The sequence below is a fragment of the Oncorhynchus gorbuscha genome, linkage group LG14, assembly GCF_021184085.1.
Source record: "Oncorhynchus gorbuscha isolate QuinsamMale2020 ecotype Even-year linkage group LG14, OgorEven_v1.0, whole genome shotgun sequence".
Taxonomy (NCBI): domain Eukaryota; kingdom Metazoa; phylum Chordata; class Actinopteri; order Salmoniformes; family Salmonidae; genus Oncorhynchus; species Oncorhynchus gorbuscha.
The window spans coordinates 39,784,846-39,796,941 of record NC_060186.1 but is presented as its reverse complement, the minus strand read 5'-3'; the positions used below and the strand labels follow the sequence as shown (position 1 = coordinate 39,796,941).

The window sequence follows — 12,096 nt, the reverse complement described above, 5'->3', positions numbered from 1 at the left end:
GTCTATGATTGGGGTGACTGGGGTCTTTGACAATTTTTAGGGCCTTCCTCTGACACCGCCTGGTGTAGAGGTCCTGAATGGCAGGCAGCTTAGCCCCAGTGATGTACGCATTACCCTTTGTAGTGCCTTGCGGTCGGAGGCCGAGCAATTGCCGTACCAGGCAAAGTGAAACATTAAAATCCAAAAACAAGAAGCTGGAAAAGCAAAAAGCTGAACCGATAGTGGGTTGTAAAAAACAGCTCAAACTGATTGATACACAGGGATAAACTTTTGTTATTGACCAAATACTTATTTTCCACCATAATTTGCAAATAAATTCATTAAAAATCATACAATGGGATTTTCTGGATTTTTCTTCTCATTTTGTCTGTCGTAGTTGAAGTGTACCTATGATGAAGATTACAGGCCTCTCTCATCTTTTTAAGTGTGAGAACTTGCAAAATTGATGGCTGACTAAATACTTTTTTGCCCCGCTTTATATTTCATAATATTTTTTTAATTTAACCTTTAACTTGGCAAGTCAGTTAAGAACAAATTCTTATTTACAATGACGGCCTACCAAGGAACAGATGGTTAACTGCCTTGTTCAGGGGCAGAACAACAGATGGGGATTTGATCCAGCAACCTTTCGGTTACTGCCCCAACGCTCTAACCACTAGGCTACTTGCCACCACACAAATAAACCAAAGTAATCTAAAAAAAAATACAAAAATGTTCAGGATAAATTAGGATGTGTCCGTAAATTCGCCAGAACACAAAATAACTGATGCACTTACGAACACACAACACACGTTGAATATGACCATGTCAGTATGTCAGCAAAAATATATATATAATATATATATAATTAAATTGTTGCAGTCACCAATGCTCTAGATAACGTGCAAACGGCTTATCCAGCTCTGCTAGGGTGAGTAAAATGATCAGTGAGGCGTTCTCTCATTTGTATCTGGAAGAAACTATCAAGCTAGCTAACTTTAGCCAGTTAGCTGGGGTGCTTAACTGCCATTGTGATGTCAGAACACTCGGATCTAATCTACTCCTTGGCCAGAGCGTCCAGTGTGCAACTCTGAACAGTCCAAAAGTGAACCGTTCTGAATTTACAAACTGACAATTTGACAACCCTCTGAATTTATGAAGCGCACTCTGGCACTCCAGAGTGAATTTAGGAACACACCCATAAGGACAAGCAAGTGCTATTAATGTAAATGTGGATCTTGAAAGGAAATTGTATGCATTTTAACACTTTGTGTTGTTGTAGTCGTTTTTGCCATGTCCCCAGGTGAAGCAAAATATAAGCCTTAAAATAAAAACAACTTTTAAATCTTTCTTCATTATTTTATAGCCCTAGTTAAATTCTCTCTCATTAATTACCATTATTTAACTTAAGATTGTCTGTGTCACTTATTTCACTTCCCACCCTGTGAGTTTGTTTCTAATTCTCAATTTAAGAAAACAACCCCTTTCTAAAATAACACCACATCCAGGAAGTGTCATAATTTCTTTTGTGGGAAAATAATGGTGCAAACGTACATACATACAGTATAAACACAAAGTTTGATCTATTTTTTCATGTTTCATGTTGTTCGTCTATATGTCCCACTCAGACATTTCCACCATGTTAGGCTAAAAAATGGCTCTGATGAAGGCCGTGTGGCCGATACGTACGCTTATGCGCCTGCAAATACGATTGCTGTCATGTACTTCTAGAAGTAGTGGGTGGAGGAGTCAGGCGCAGAGAGCAGGGTAGTTGATATGTGGAATGTTTTATTCCCAAAACAACAGTGTCGGTCAACGCCACACACAGGGGCGCAATAAGACCCAGTCCAAAACAACAGGACGAAACGGTTCGAGAACAAAATACTTCCACAGAAATCACACACATCAAATAACAGATAACAAGCCCGCACAAAAGCCGGCGGGCCTACCGGGTTTAAATAGCCCAAAACCAAAACCTAAACAAGAAACAGGTGCAACTAATCAGACAAAACTAATCGGCGGGATTCGTGACAATTGCTCAGATGTGCGAGTGCCTTTTGAATTTTGTTAGGCAAAATTATAGAGAAAATTTACATTTCAAAATGTTAAAATATATTTTTTTATTTTTTATTTTATTTAACCTTTATTTAACTAGGCAAGTCAGGTAAGAACAAATTCTTATTTACAATGACGGCCTGCCAAAAGGCAAAAGGCCTCCTGCGGGGAAGAGGGCCTGGGATTTAAATAAATAAATAAATACAGGACAAAACACACATCACAACAAGAGAGACAACACAACACTACATAAAGAGAGACCAAAGACAACAACATAGCAAGGCAGCAAATAATACATCACAAAAAGCAGCCACAACTGTCAATAAGAGTGTCCATGATTGAGTCTTTGAATGAAGAGATTGAGATAAAACTGTCCAGTCTGAGTGTTTGTTGCAGCTCGTCCCAGTTGCTAGTTGCAGTGAATTCAAAAGACAAGCGACCCAAGGATGTGTGTGCTTTAGGGACCTTTAACAGAATGTGACTGGCAGAACGGGTGTTGTATGTGGAGGATGAGGGCTGCAGTAGACATCACAGATAGGGGGGAGTGAGGCTAAGAGGGTTTTATAAATAAGGATCAACCAGTGTCCTTGCGACGGGTATACAGAGATGACCGGTTTACAGAGGAGTATAGAGTGCAGTGATGCGTCCTATAAGGAGCATTGGTGGCAAATCTGATGGCCTAATGGTAAAGAACATCTAGCCGCTCGAGAGCACCATTACCTGGCGATCTATAAATTATGTCTCCATAATCTAGCATGGGTAGGATGGTCATCTTGTTTGGCAGCTGGAGTGAAAGATGAGCGATTACGATAGAGGAAACCATGTCTAGAATAAACTTAGCCTGCAGCTTTGATATGTGCTGAGAGAAGAACAGTGCACTGTCTAGCCATAATCTCAAGTACTTGTATGAGGTGACTACCTCAAGCTCTAAACCCTCAGAGGTAGTAATAAGAGGGGCATTCTTCTTACCAAACCACATGACGTTTGTTTTGGAGGTGTTCCGAACAAAGTTAAGGGTAGAGAAAGCTTGTTGGACACTAAGAAAGCTTTGTTGTAGAGCATTTAACACAAAAACCAGGGAAGGGCCAGCTGAGTATGAGACTGTATCATCTGCATATAAATGGCGGAGAGAGCTTCCTACTGCCTGAAATATGTTGTCGATGTACATTGAGAAGAGCGTGGGGCCTAGGATCGAGCCTTGGGGTACTCCCTTGGTGACAGGCAGTGGCTGAGACAGCAGATTTTCTGACTTTATACACTGCACTCTTTGAGAGAGGTAGATAGCAAACCAGGCCAAAGACGCCTCAGAGACTCCTTGGCCAGCCCACAAGAATGGAATGGTCTACCATATCAAAAGCTTTGGCCAAGTCAATAAAAATATCGGGCACAACATTGCTTAGAATCAAGGGCAATGGTGACATCATTGAAGACCTCTAAGGTTACAGTGACACATCAATAACCTGAGCGGAAACCAGATTGCGTACCAGGGAGAAAACTATAGACATCAAGACAGCCAGTCAGTAGATTATTGACAAGTTTTCCAACACTTTTGATAAACAGGGCAAAATAGAAATGGGTCTATAACAGTTAGGATCAGCTTGATCTCCCCTTTAATTAAAGGATGAACCGTGGCTGCCTTCCAATCAATGGGAACCTCCCCAGAAATGAGAGACAGGTTAAAAGGGTTGGAGATAGGATTGGCAATGATACGGGAAGCAACCTTAAAGAAGAAAGGGTCTAAACCATCTGACCCAGATGTTTTTTTGGGGTCAAGTTTAAGATGCTCCTTTAGCACCTCTACCTGTTTGATAGAGAAGTTAAAATCATGTTCAAGTGTTCATTATCATGCTAGCTAAATCTTGCGCACTCACAGAGCTATGGCTAATTCGGTCTCAGAATTGCCACTCTGTTAGGATTATGCACCTAACAGGTTGAAAAATGCACCTAAAAAAACAATAGTGCCTGAGTTTGACCAATATGTTTGTCTGAAAGTCAAACATGTCCTTTTTCTGATAGAATAATAAAAAATATATATACTTTTCCCATCAAACGTTATGAGGTCCAAATGGCACGGCAAACTAGGAATGACCCGTCTAGAACAGGGTGTCCCAAACTCGATCTTGGGGCACATTTTGATGATTTGGATATTTGAATCAGCTGTGTATTGCTAGGGGGAACACAACAAAAGATTGGAGGTTGGAAATGGCGGCTGGCAGTGCGGACGAAATGGAAGAAATGGATAAAAAGTTGGTGAAGCAACAGCTGTGCTGGAATGCGAACAATATGGGTGTCAGTTCTGATGATATGGAGCGGGAGGTCGGTAGTGGTAGACATAGGAAGAAGAGAGATCATGATACAGAAAGCAGTGGAGTATCTAGTAAAGAAAGTATAAAGAGGGCCAAGGTAGGAAGCAAGAGAAACGATGTGTTCGATTGGAAAGTGGTGATAGTTTTGATGAGACCACAGGGCCTCACTTTCACCCTATCCGACTAACTAATGCCATAGAGAAAGAGGTAGGTGAAGTGAAATTAACTTTGTTCATTGGAAATGGTAGATTGTTAATATGGTGTGGTTGCCAAGCTCAACAAGAGATGATTCTGAAAATGGAAAAGCTTAATGGGAAGAAGATTAAAAGTCATGTCCCTGGTGCTTATGTTGGATTGAAGGTAGCCATCACTGAGGTCCCAATAGCTACAGTGCCTTGCGAAAGTATTCGGCCCCCTTGAAATTTGCGACCTTTTGCCACATTTCAGGCTTCAAACATAAAGATATAAAACTGTATTTTTTGTGTAGAATCAACAAGTGGGACACAATCATGAAGTGGAACGACATTTATTGGATATTTCAAACTTTTTTAACAAATCAAAAACTGAAAAATTGGGCGTGCAAAATTATTCAGCCCCTTTACTTTCATTGCAGCAAACTTTCTCCAGAAGTTCAGTGAGGATCTCTGAATGATCCAATGTTGACCTAAATGACTAATGATGATAAATACAATCCACCTGTGTGTAATCAAGTCTCCGTATAAATGCACCTGCACTGTGATAGTCTCAGAGGTCCGTTAAAAGCGCAGAGAGCATCATGAAGAACAAGGAACACACCAGGCAGATCCAAGATACTGTTGTGAAGAAGTTTAAAGCCGGATTTGGATACAAAAAGATTTCCCAAGCTTTAAACATCCCAAGGAGCACTGTGCAAGCGATAATATAGAAATGTAAGGAGTATCAGACTACTGCAAATCTACCAAGACCTGGCCGTCCCTCTAAACTTTCAGCTCATACAAGGAGAAGACTGATCAGAGATGCAGCCAAGAGGCCCATGATCACTCTGGATGAACTGCAGAGATCTACAGCTGAGGTGGGAGACTCTGTCCATAGGACAACAATCAGTCGTATATTGCACAAATCTGGCCTTTATGGATGAGTGGCAAGAAGAAAGCCATTTCTTAAAGATATCCATAAAAAGTGTTGTTTAAAGTTTGCCACAAGCCACCTGGGAGACACACCAAACATGTGGAAGAAGGTTCTCTGGTCAGATGAAACCAAAATTGATCTTTTTGGCAACAATGCAAAACGTTATGTTTGGCGTAAAAGCAACACAGCTCATCACCCTGAACACACCATCCCCACTGTCAAACATGGTGGTGGCAGCATCATGGCTTGGGCCTGCTTTTCTTCAGCAGGGACAGGGAAGATGGTTAAAATTGATGGGAAGATGGATGGAGCCAAATACAGGACCATTCTGGAAGAAAACCTGATGGAGTCTGCAAAAGACCTGAGACTGGGACAGAGATTTGTCTTCCAACAAGACAATGATCCAAAACATAAAGCAAAATCTACAATGGAATGGTTCAAAAATAAACATATCCAGGTGTTAGAATGGCCAAGTCAAAGTCCAGACCTGAATCCAATCGAGAATCTGTGGAAAGAACTGAAAACTGCTGTTCACAAATGCTCTCCATCCAACCTCACTGAGCTCGAGCTGTTTTGCAAGGAGGTTGGGGAACAAATGTCAGTCTCTCGATGTGCAAAACTGATAGAGACATACCCCAAGCAACTTACAGCTGTAATCGCAGCAAAAGGTGACGCTACAAAGTATTAACTTAAGGGGGCTGAATAATTTTGCACGCCCAATTTTTCAGTTTTTGATTTGTTAAAAAAGTTTGAAATATCCAATAAATGTCGTTCCTCTTCATGATTGTGTCCCACTTGTTGTTGATTCTTCACAAAAAAATACAGTTTTATATCTTTATGTTTGAAGCCTGAAATGTGGCAAAAGGTCGCAAAATTCAAGGGGGCCGAGTACTTTCGCAAGGCACTGTATGTCCACTGATGACATTAAAGAAAATGTCAAGGGAGACAGAGTGACAAAAGGTTTATCATTAGGAAAGAGGGTCAAATAAGTGAAAGCGTATCAGTGATGCTGAAGTTCGACACAGTCTTGCTGGGAAAAGTACAGATAGGATTCCTTAGTTTCAATGTTTAAGTATTTGTCCCATATGTACTGCAGTGTTTTAAATGACAAAGAATGGGGCATGTAACTGCTCAGTGTAAAGGAAATAAAAGATGTGCGAAGTGTGGAGGGGCACATGATTACGGGTGAATGTGGAAGCAATGTGAAGTGCTGTAATTGTGGTGGAGAACCCAGTGCAGCTTTTGGTGGATGGCAGGTAAAGAGAGAGGCTAGAGAAGCTCAGAGATATAGGATCAGTCATGATGTATCATATGCAAAGGCCGTGAAACATTGGTAGAACTACATACATATGGTTAGCAGATGTTAATGTGAGTGTAGCGAAATGCTTGTGCTTCTAATTCCGACAATGCAGTAACAACCAACTAACCTAACAATTTCACAACAGCTACCATATACACACAAGTGTAAAGGGATGAAGAATATGTTCATAAAGATCTATTAATGAGTGATGGTACAGAACGGCATAGGAAAGATACAGTAGATGGTATTGTGTACAGTATATACATATGAGATGTGTAATGTAGGGTGTGTAAACATATTAAGTGGCATGGTTTAAAGTGGCTAGTGATACATTTTTTTTAAATCAATTTTTCCATTATTAAAGTGGCTGGAGTTGAGTCAGTATGTTGGCAGCAGCCACTGTTTAACCGTCTGATGGCCTTGAGATAGAAGCTGTTTTTCAGTCTCTTGGTCCCTGCTTTGATGCACCTGTACTGACCTCGCCTTCTGGATGATAACGGGGTGAACAGGCAGTGGCTCGGGTGGTTGTTGTCCTTGATGATCTGTATGGCCTTCCTGTGACATCGGGGGGTGTAGGTGTCCTGGAGGGCAGGTAGTTTGCTCCCGGTGATGCGTTGTGCAGTCCTCACTACCGTCTGGAGAGCCTTACGGTTGTGGGCGGAGCAGTTGCCATACCAGGCGGTGATACAGCCTGACAGGATGCTCTCGATTGTGCATCTGTAAAAGTTTGTGAGTGCTTTTGGTGACAAGCCAAATTTCTTCAGCCTCCTGAGGTTGAAGAAGCGCTGCTGTGCCTTCTTCACCACGTTGTCTGTGTGGGTGGCCCAATTCAGTTTGTCCATGATGTGTAGGCCGAGGAACTTAAAACTTTCTACCCTCTCCACTGCTGTTCCCCCGTCGATGTGGATAGGTGGGTGCTCCCTCTGCTGTTTCCTGAAGTCCACGATCATCTCCTTAGTTTTGTTGACGTTGAGTGTGAGGTTATTTTCCTGACACCACACTCCGAGGTCGCTCACCTCCTCCTTATAGGCCACCTCATCGTTGTTGGTAATCAAGCCTACCACTATAGTGTGGGTGAACAGTGTGGGTGAACAGGGAGTACAGGAGAGGGCTCAGAACGCACCCATGTGGGGCCCCAGTGTTGAGGATAAACGGGGTGGAGATGTTGTTACATACACTCACCACCTGGGTGCGGCCCGTCGGGAGGTCCAGTACCCAGTTGCACAGGGCAGGGTCGAGACCCAGTGTCTCGAGCTTGATGACGAGTTTGGAGGGTACTATGGTGTTAAATGCTGAGCTGTAGTTGATGAACAGCATTCTCACATAGGTATTCCTCTTGTCCAGATGGGTTAGGGCAGTGTGCAGTGTGGTTGCGATTGCGTTGTCTGAGGACCTATTGGGGCGGCAATTTGGTGGAGGCGATATGGTCCTTGATTTAACACAATTAAATGTTTTACTCACGTCGGCTGCAGTGAAGGAGAGTCCGCAGGTTTTGGCAGCGGACCGTGTCAGTTGCACTGTATTGTCCTCAAAGCGAGCAAAGAAGTTGTTTAGTCTGTCCGGGAGCAAGACATCCTGGTCCGCGACTGGGCTGGTTTTCTTATTGTAATCCGTGGTTGACTGTAGACCCTGCCACATACCTCGTGTCTGAGCCGTTGAATTGCGACACTACTTTGTCTCTATACTGACGCTTAGCTTGTTTGATTTTCTTGCAGAGGGAATAGCTACACTGTTTGTATTCGGTCATGTTTCCGGTCACCTTGCGCTGGTTAAAAGCAGTGGTTCGCTCTTTCAGTTTCGCTCAAATACTGCGGGGGAGGGCCTTATATGCGTCGTGGAAGTTAGAATAACATGATCCAGGGTTTTACAAGCCCTGGTAGCACAATCGATATGCTGATAGAATTTAGGGAGTCTTGTCTACGGAGCCTGACCAGAAGACCGCTTCGTCTGCCCCTTTTACGGCGCCTTTGTTTTGGTTTGCCGGCTGGGAACCGATCAATTGTCCCGGCTGGTGGGCAAAACACAGGATCCGATTCGGGAAAGTCGTATTCCTGTTCGTAATGATGGTGAGTTGACGTTGCTTTTATATCCAGTAGTTCCTCCCGACTGTATGTAATAAAACCTAAGATTACCTGGAGTGCCAATGTAATAAATAACACGTAAAAAAATAAAATACTGCATAGTTTCCTAGGAATGCGAAGCGAGGCGGCCATCTCTGTCGGCGCCAGAAGTTGAATAGGGGGTGCACCGAGCAAGTCCCTATTCCATCTCCCTGTTCCAAAAATCTATTTAATATATGGTCCCCAGATAGGGGACCTATCAGATATTAAACTGACAAGAACAGATTATTCAAAGCCTGTATTCTAACTTTTCATACATTTACACGGTGAACATTTCACAATTGTTTTAACATGCCCATATCCAAACAAAACTTGTAACAAAAAACAACCCATCGGTTTTCAAAAAACGCTGAACACCTTTCTCGCTGGTAAGAGATAGGCAACCAACCCAATCTTTTCCAGGGGGCTGCTGCAAACTAACAAAAATCACAAGCCATTAATAAACATAAGCATTCCAAATCCCACAAAACCTACCAACCTACCTTCTAAACCTTACCTACCTGACAAGCCCCAATCCCACTTTCCACCACTCTAAGGCGGCATGGTGGCCCCACTTCCTCCTTATCCTCACCCTCAAATCTCCCTCCACTCTCCTCACTATTCCCTCCACCACCATGTCTGCCAACGACTTAACCAGCCCATAGCTGGCATCCCAGAGCCCTTTCTTAAAAAGACTGATAAGCAGCCACAACAGAAAATGGTCCCTACCTACCCACCCTGCTCTCCCTACCCCTCTCCACCCTTGCCCATGTTAAAACAAAACCTCCCTTCACTCTCCCTAGCAAACCCTGAGCCCTGGCCCACACTACTCCTGCGAAAGGACAGTCCCTGGGGGGACCATGCCAAGCTATGCCGGTACATGATGGATCGTACCGGCAGGCACTTGTGGAGGCTTAACCAATTAAGATCCTTAAGACAAATGTCTAGGCCCAGCACCTGTATGGTCTCCCAGACCACCATAGGAGTACCCACGACAGGGGGTGCACAAACGGTCCGTCTGATCTCCTCGTACAGGCGTCTGTGGTCCAAACCTACTCGGGCGACTTCAACCTTGGGATGCGCGCGCAGCCACTTCGCCGCATGGCTGAAGTGCCACGGCAGCTGTTCAGCCCGAGGACCCGTGTTGGACCACACCATCATGCTTCTTAGCAGGCACGAGTCCTTGCACAAAAGCAAGGTGGTGTCATCGGCGTGTTATGCAGGTGAGTGAGGACCCAAAAGCGACTTAACAGAAACTGAGTTTATTAAAGTCCAAACAGAGAAAACATAATCCTCAATCCTTTACAGGAAATGTCCAAACAGGGAAAACATAAATCCTCTTTAGTTGTTGAGGAGAATTGCAGGATAAGCGGCAACAGACTGCAGGTCCCTTCGGGTAGGCGCGGGCCATAGCGGACAGAGACACCTGCTCACACGCAGCATCTGATGAAAAGGCAAAACACGACAGGACGGAACAAGGACACAGCAAACAAGAATCCGACAAGGACAGAGGCAGAAACCGAGAGAGAAATAGAGACCTAATCAGAGGGCAAAATAGGGGACAGGTGTGAGAGAGTAAACGAGGTCGTTAGGAGAATGAGGAACAGCTGGGAGCAGGAACGGAACGATATAGAGAGAGAGGGATAGAGAGAGAGAAAGAAACCTAATAAGACCAGCAGGGGGAAACGAAGAGAAGAGAAAGCACAGGGACAAGACATGACAATACATGACAATACATGACAGTACCCCCCCACTCACCGAGCGCCTCCTGGCGCACTCGAGGAGGAAACCTGGCGGCAACGGAGCAAATCATCGATCAGCGAACGGTCCAGCACGTCCCGAGATGGAACCCAACTCCTCTCCTCAGGACCGTACCCCTCCCAATCCACTAAGTACTGGTGACCACGTCCCCGAGAACGCATGTCCATAATCTTCCGGACCCTGTAGATAGGTGCGCCCTCGACAAAGACGGGGGGGTGGGAAGACGAACGGGGGCGCGAAGAAAAGGCTTGACACAGGAGACATGGAAGACTGGGTGGACGCGACGAAGATGTCGCGGAAGAAGAAGTCGCACTGCGACAGGATTAACAACCTGAGAAATACGGAACGGACCAATGAACCGCGGGGTCAATTTGCGAGAAGCTGTCGTAAGGGGAAGGTTACGAGTGGAGAGCCATACTCTCTGACCGCGACAATACCTAGGACTCTTAGTCCTACGCTTATTAGCGGCTCTCACAGTCTGCGCCCTATAACAGCAAAGTGCAGACCTGACCCTTTTCCAGGTGCGCTCACAACGTTGGACAAAAGCCTGAGCGGAGGGAACGCTGGACTCGGCGAGCTGCGATGAGAACAGAGGGGGCTGGTACCCAAGGCTACTCTGAAAAGGAGATAGCCCGGTCGCAGACGAAGGAAGCGAGTGGTGAGCGTATTCTGCCCAGGGGAGCTGTTCTGCCCAAGACGCAGGGTTTCTGAAAGAAAGGCTGCGTAGTATGCGACCAATCGTCTGATTGGCCCTCTCTGCTTGACCGTTAGACTGGGGATGAAACCCGGAAGAGAGACTGACGGACGCACCAATCAAACGACAGAACTCCCTCCAAAACTGTGACGTGAATTGCGGACCTCTGTCTGAAACGGCGTCTAACGGGAGGCCATGAATTCTGAACACATTCTCGATGATGATTTGTGCCGTCTCTTTAGCGGAAGGAAGCTTAGCGAGGGGAATAAAATGAGCCGCCTTAGAGAACCTATCGACAAGCGTTAGAATAACAGTCTTCCCCGCTGACGAAGGCAGACCGGTAATAAAGTCTAAGGCGATGTGAGACCATGGTCGAGAGGGAATGGAAAGCGGTCTGAGACCACCGGCAGGAGGAGAGTTACCTGACTTAGTCTGCGCGCAGTCCGAACAAGCAGCCACGAAACGGCGCGTGTCACGCTCCTGAGTAGGCCACCAAAAACGCTGGCGAATAGAAGCAAGCGTACCCCGAATGCCGGGATGGCCAGCTAACTTGGCAGAGTGAGCCCACTGAAGAACGGCCAGACGAGTAGAAACGGGAACGAATAGAAGGTTACTAGGACAAGCGCGCGGCGACGGAGTGTGAGTGAGTGCTTGCTTTACCTGTCTCTCAATTCCCCAGACAGTCAACCCAACAACACGCCCCTCAGGGAGAATCCCCTCGGGGTCGGTAGAGGCTACAGAAGAACTGAAGAGACGGGATAAAGCATCAGGCTTGGTGTTCTTAGTGCCTGGACG

The 12,096-nt window shown here is 45.1% G+C and overlaps 1 pseudogene; it reads right to left on the bottom strand.

Moving 5' to 3' along the window:
* Positions 1–8,973: 8,973 nt before the first annotated feature.
* Positions 8,974–9,118, bottom strand: LOC123995988 (annotated as a pseudogene).
* Between the last annotated feature and the right edge of the window lie 2,978 nt (positions 9,119–12,096).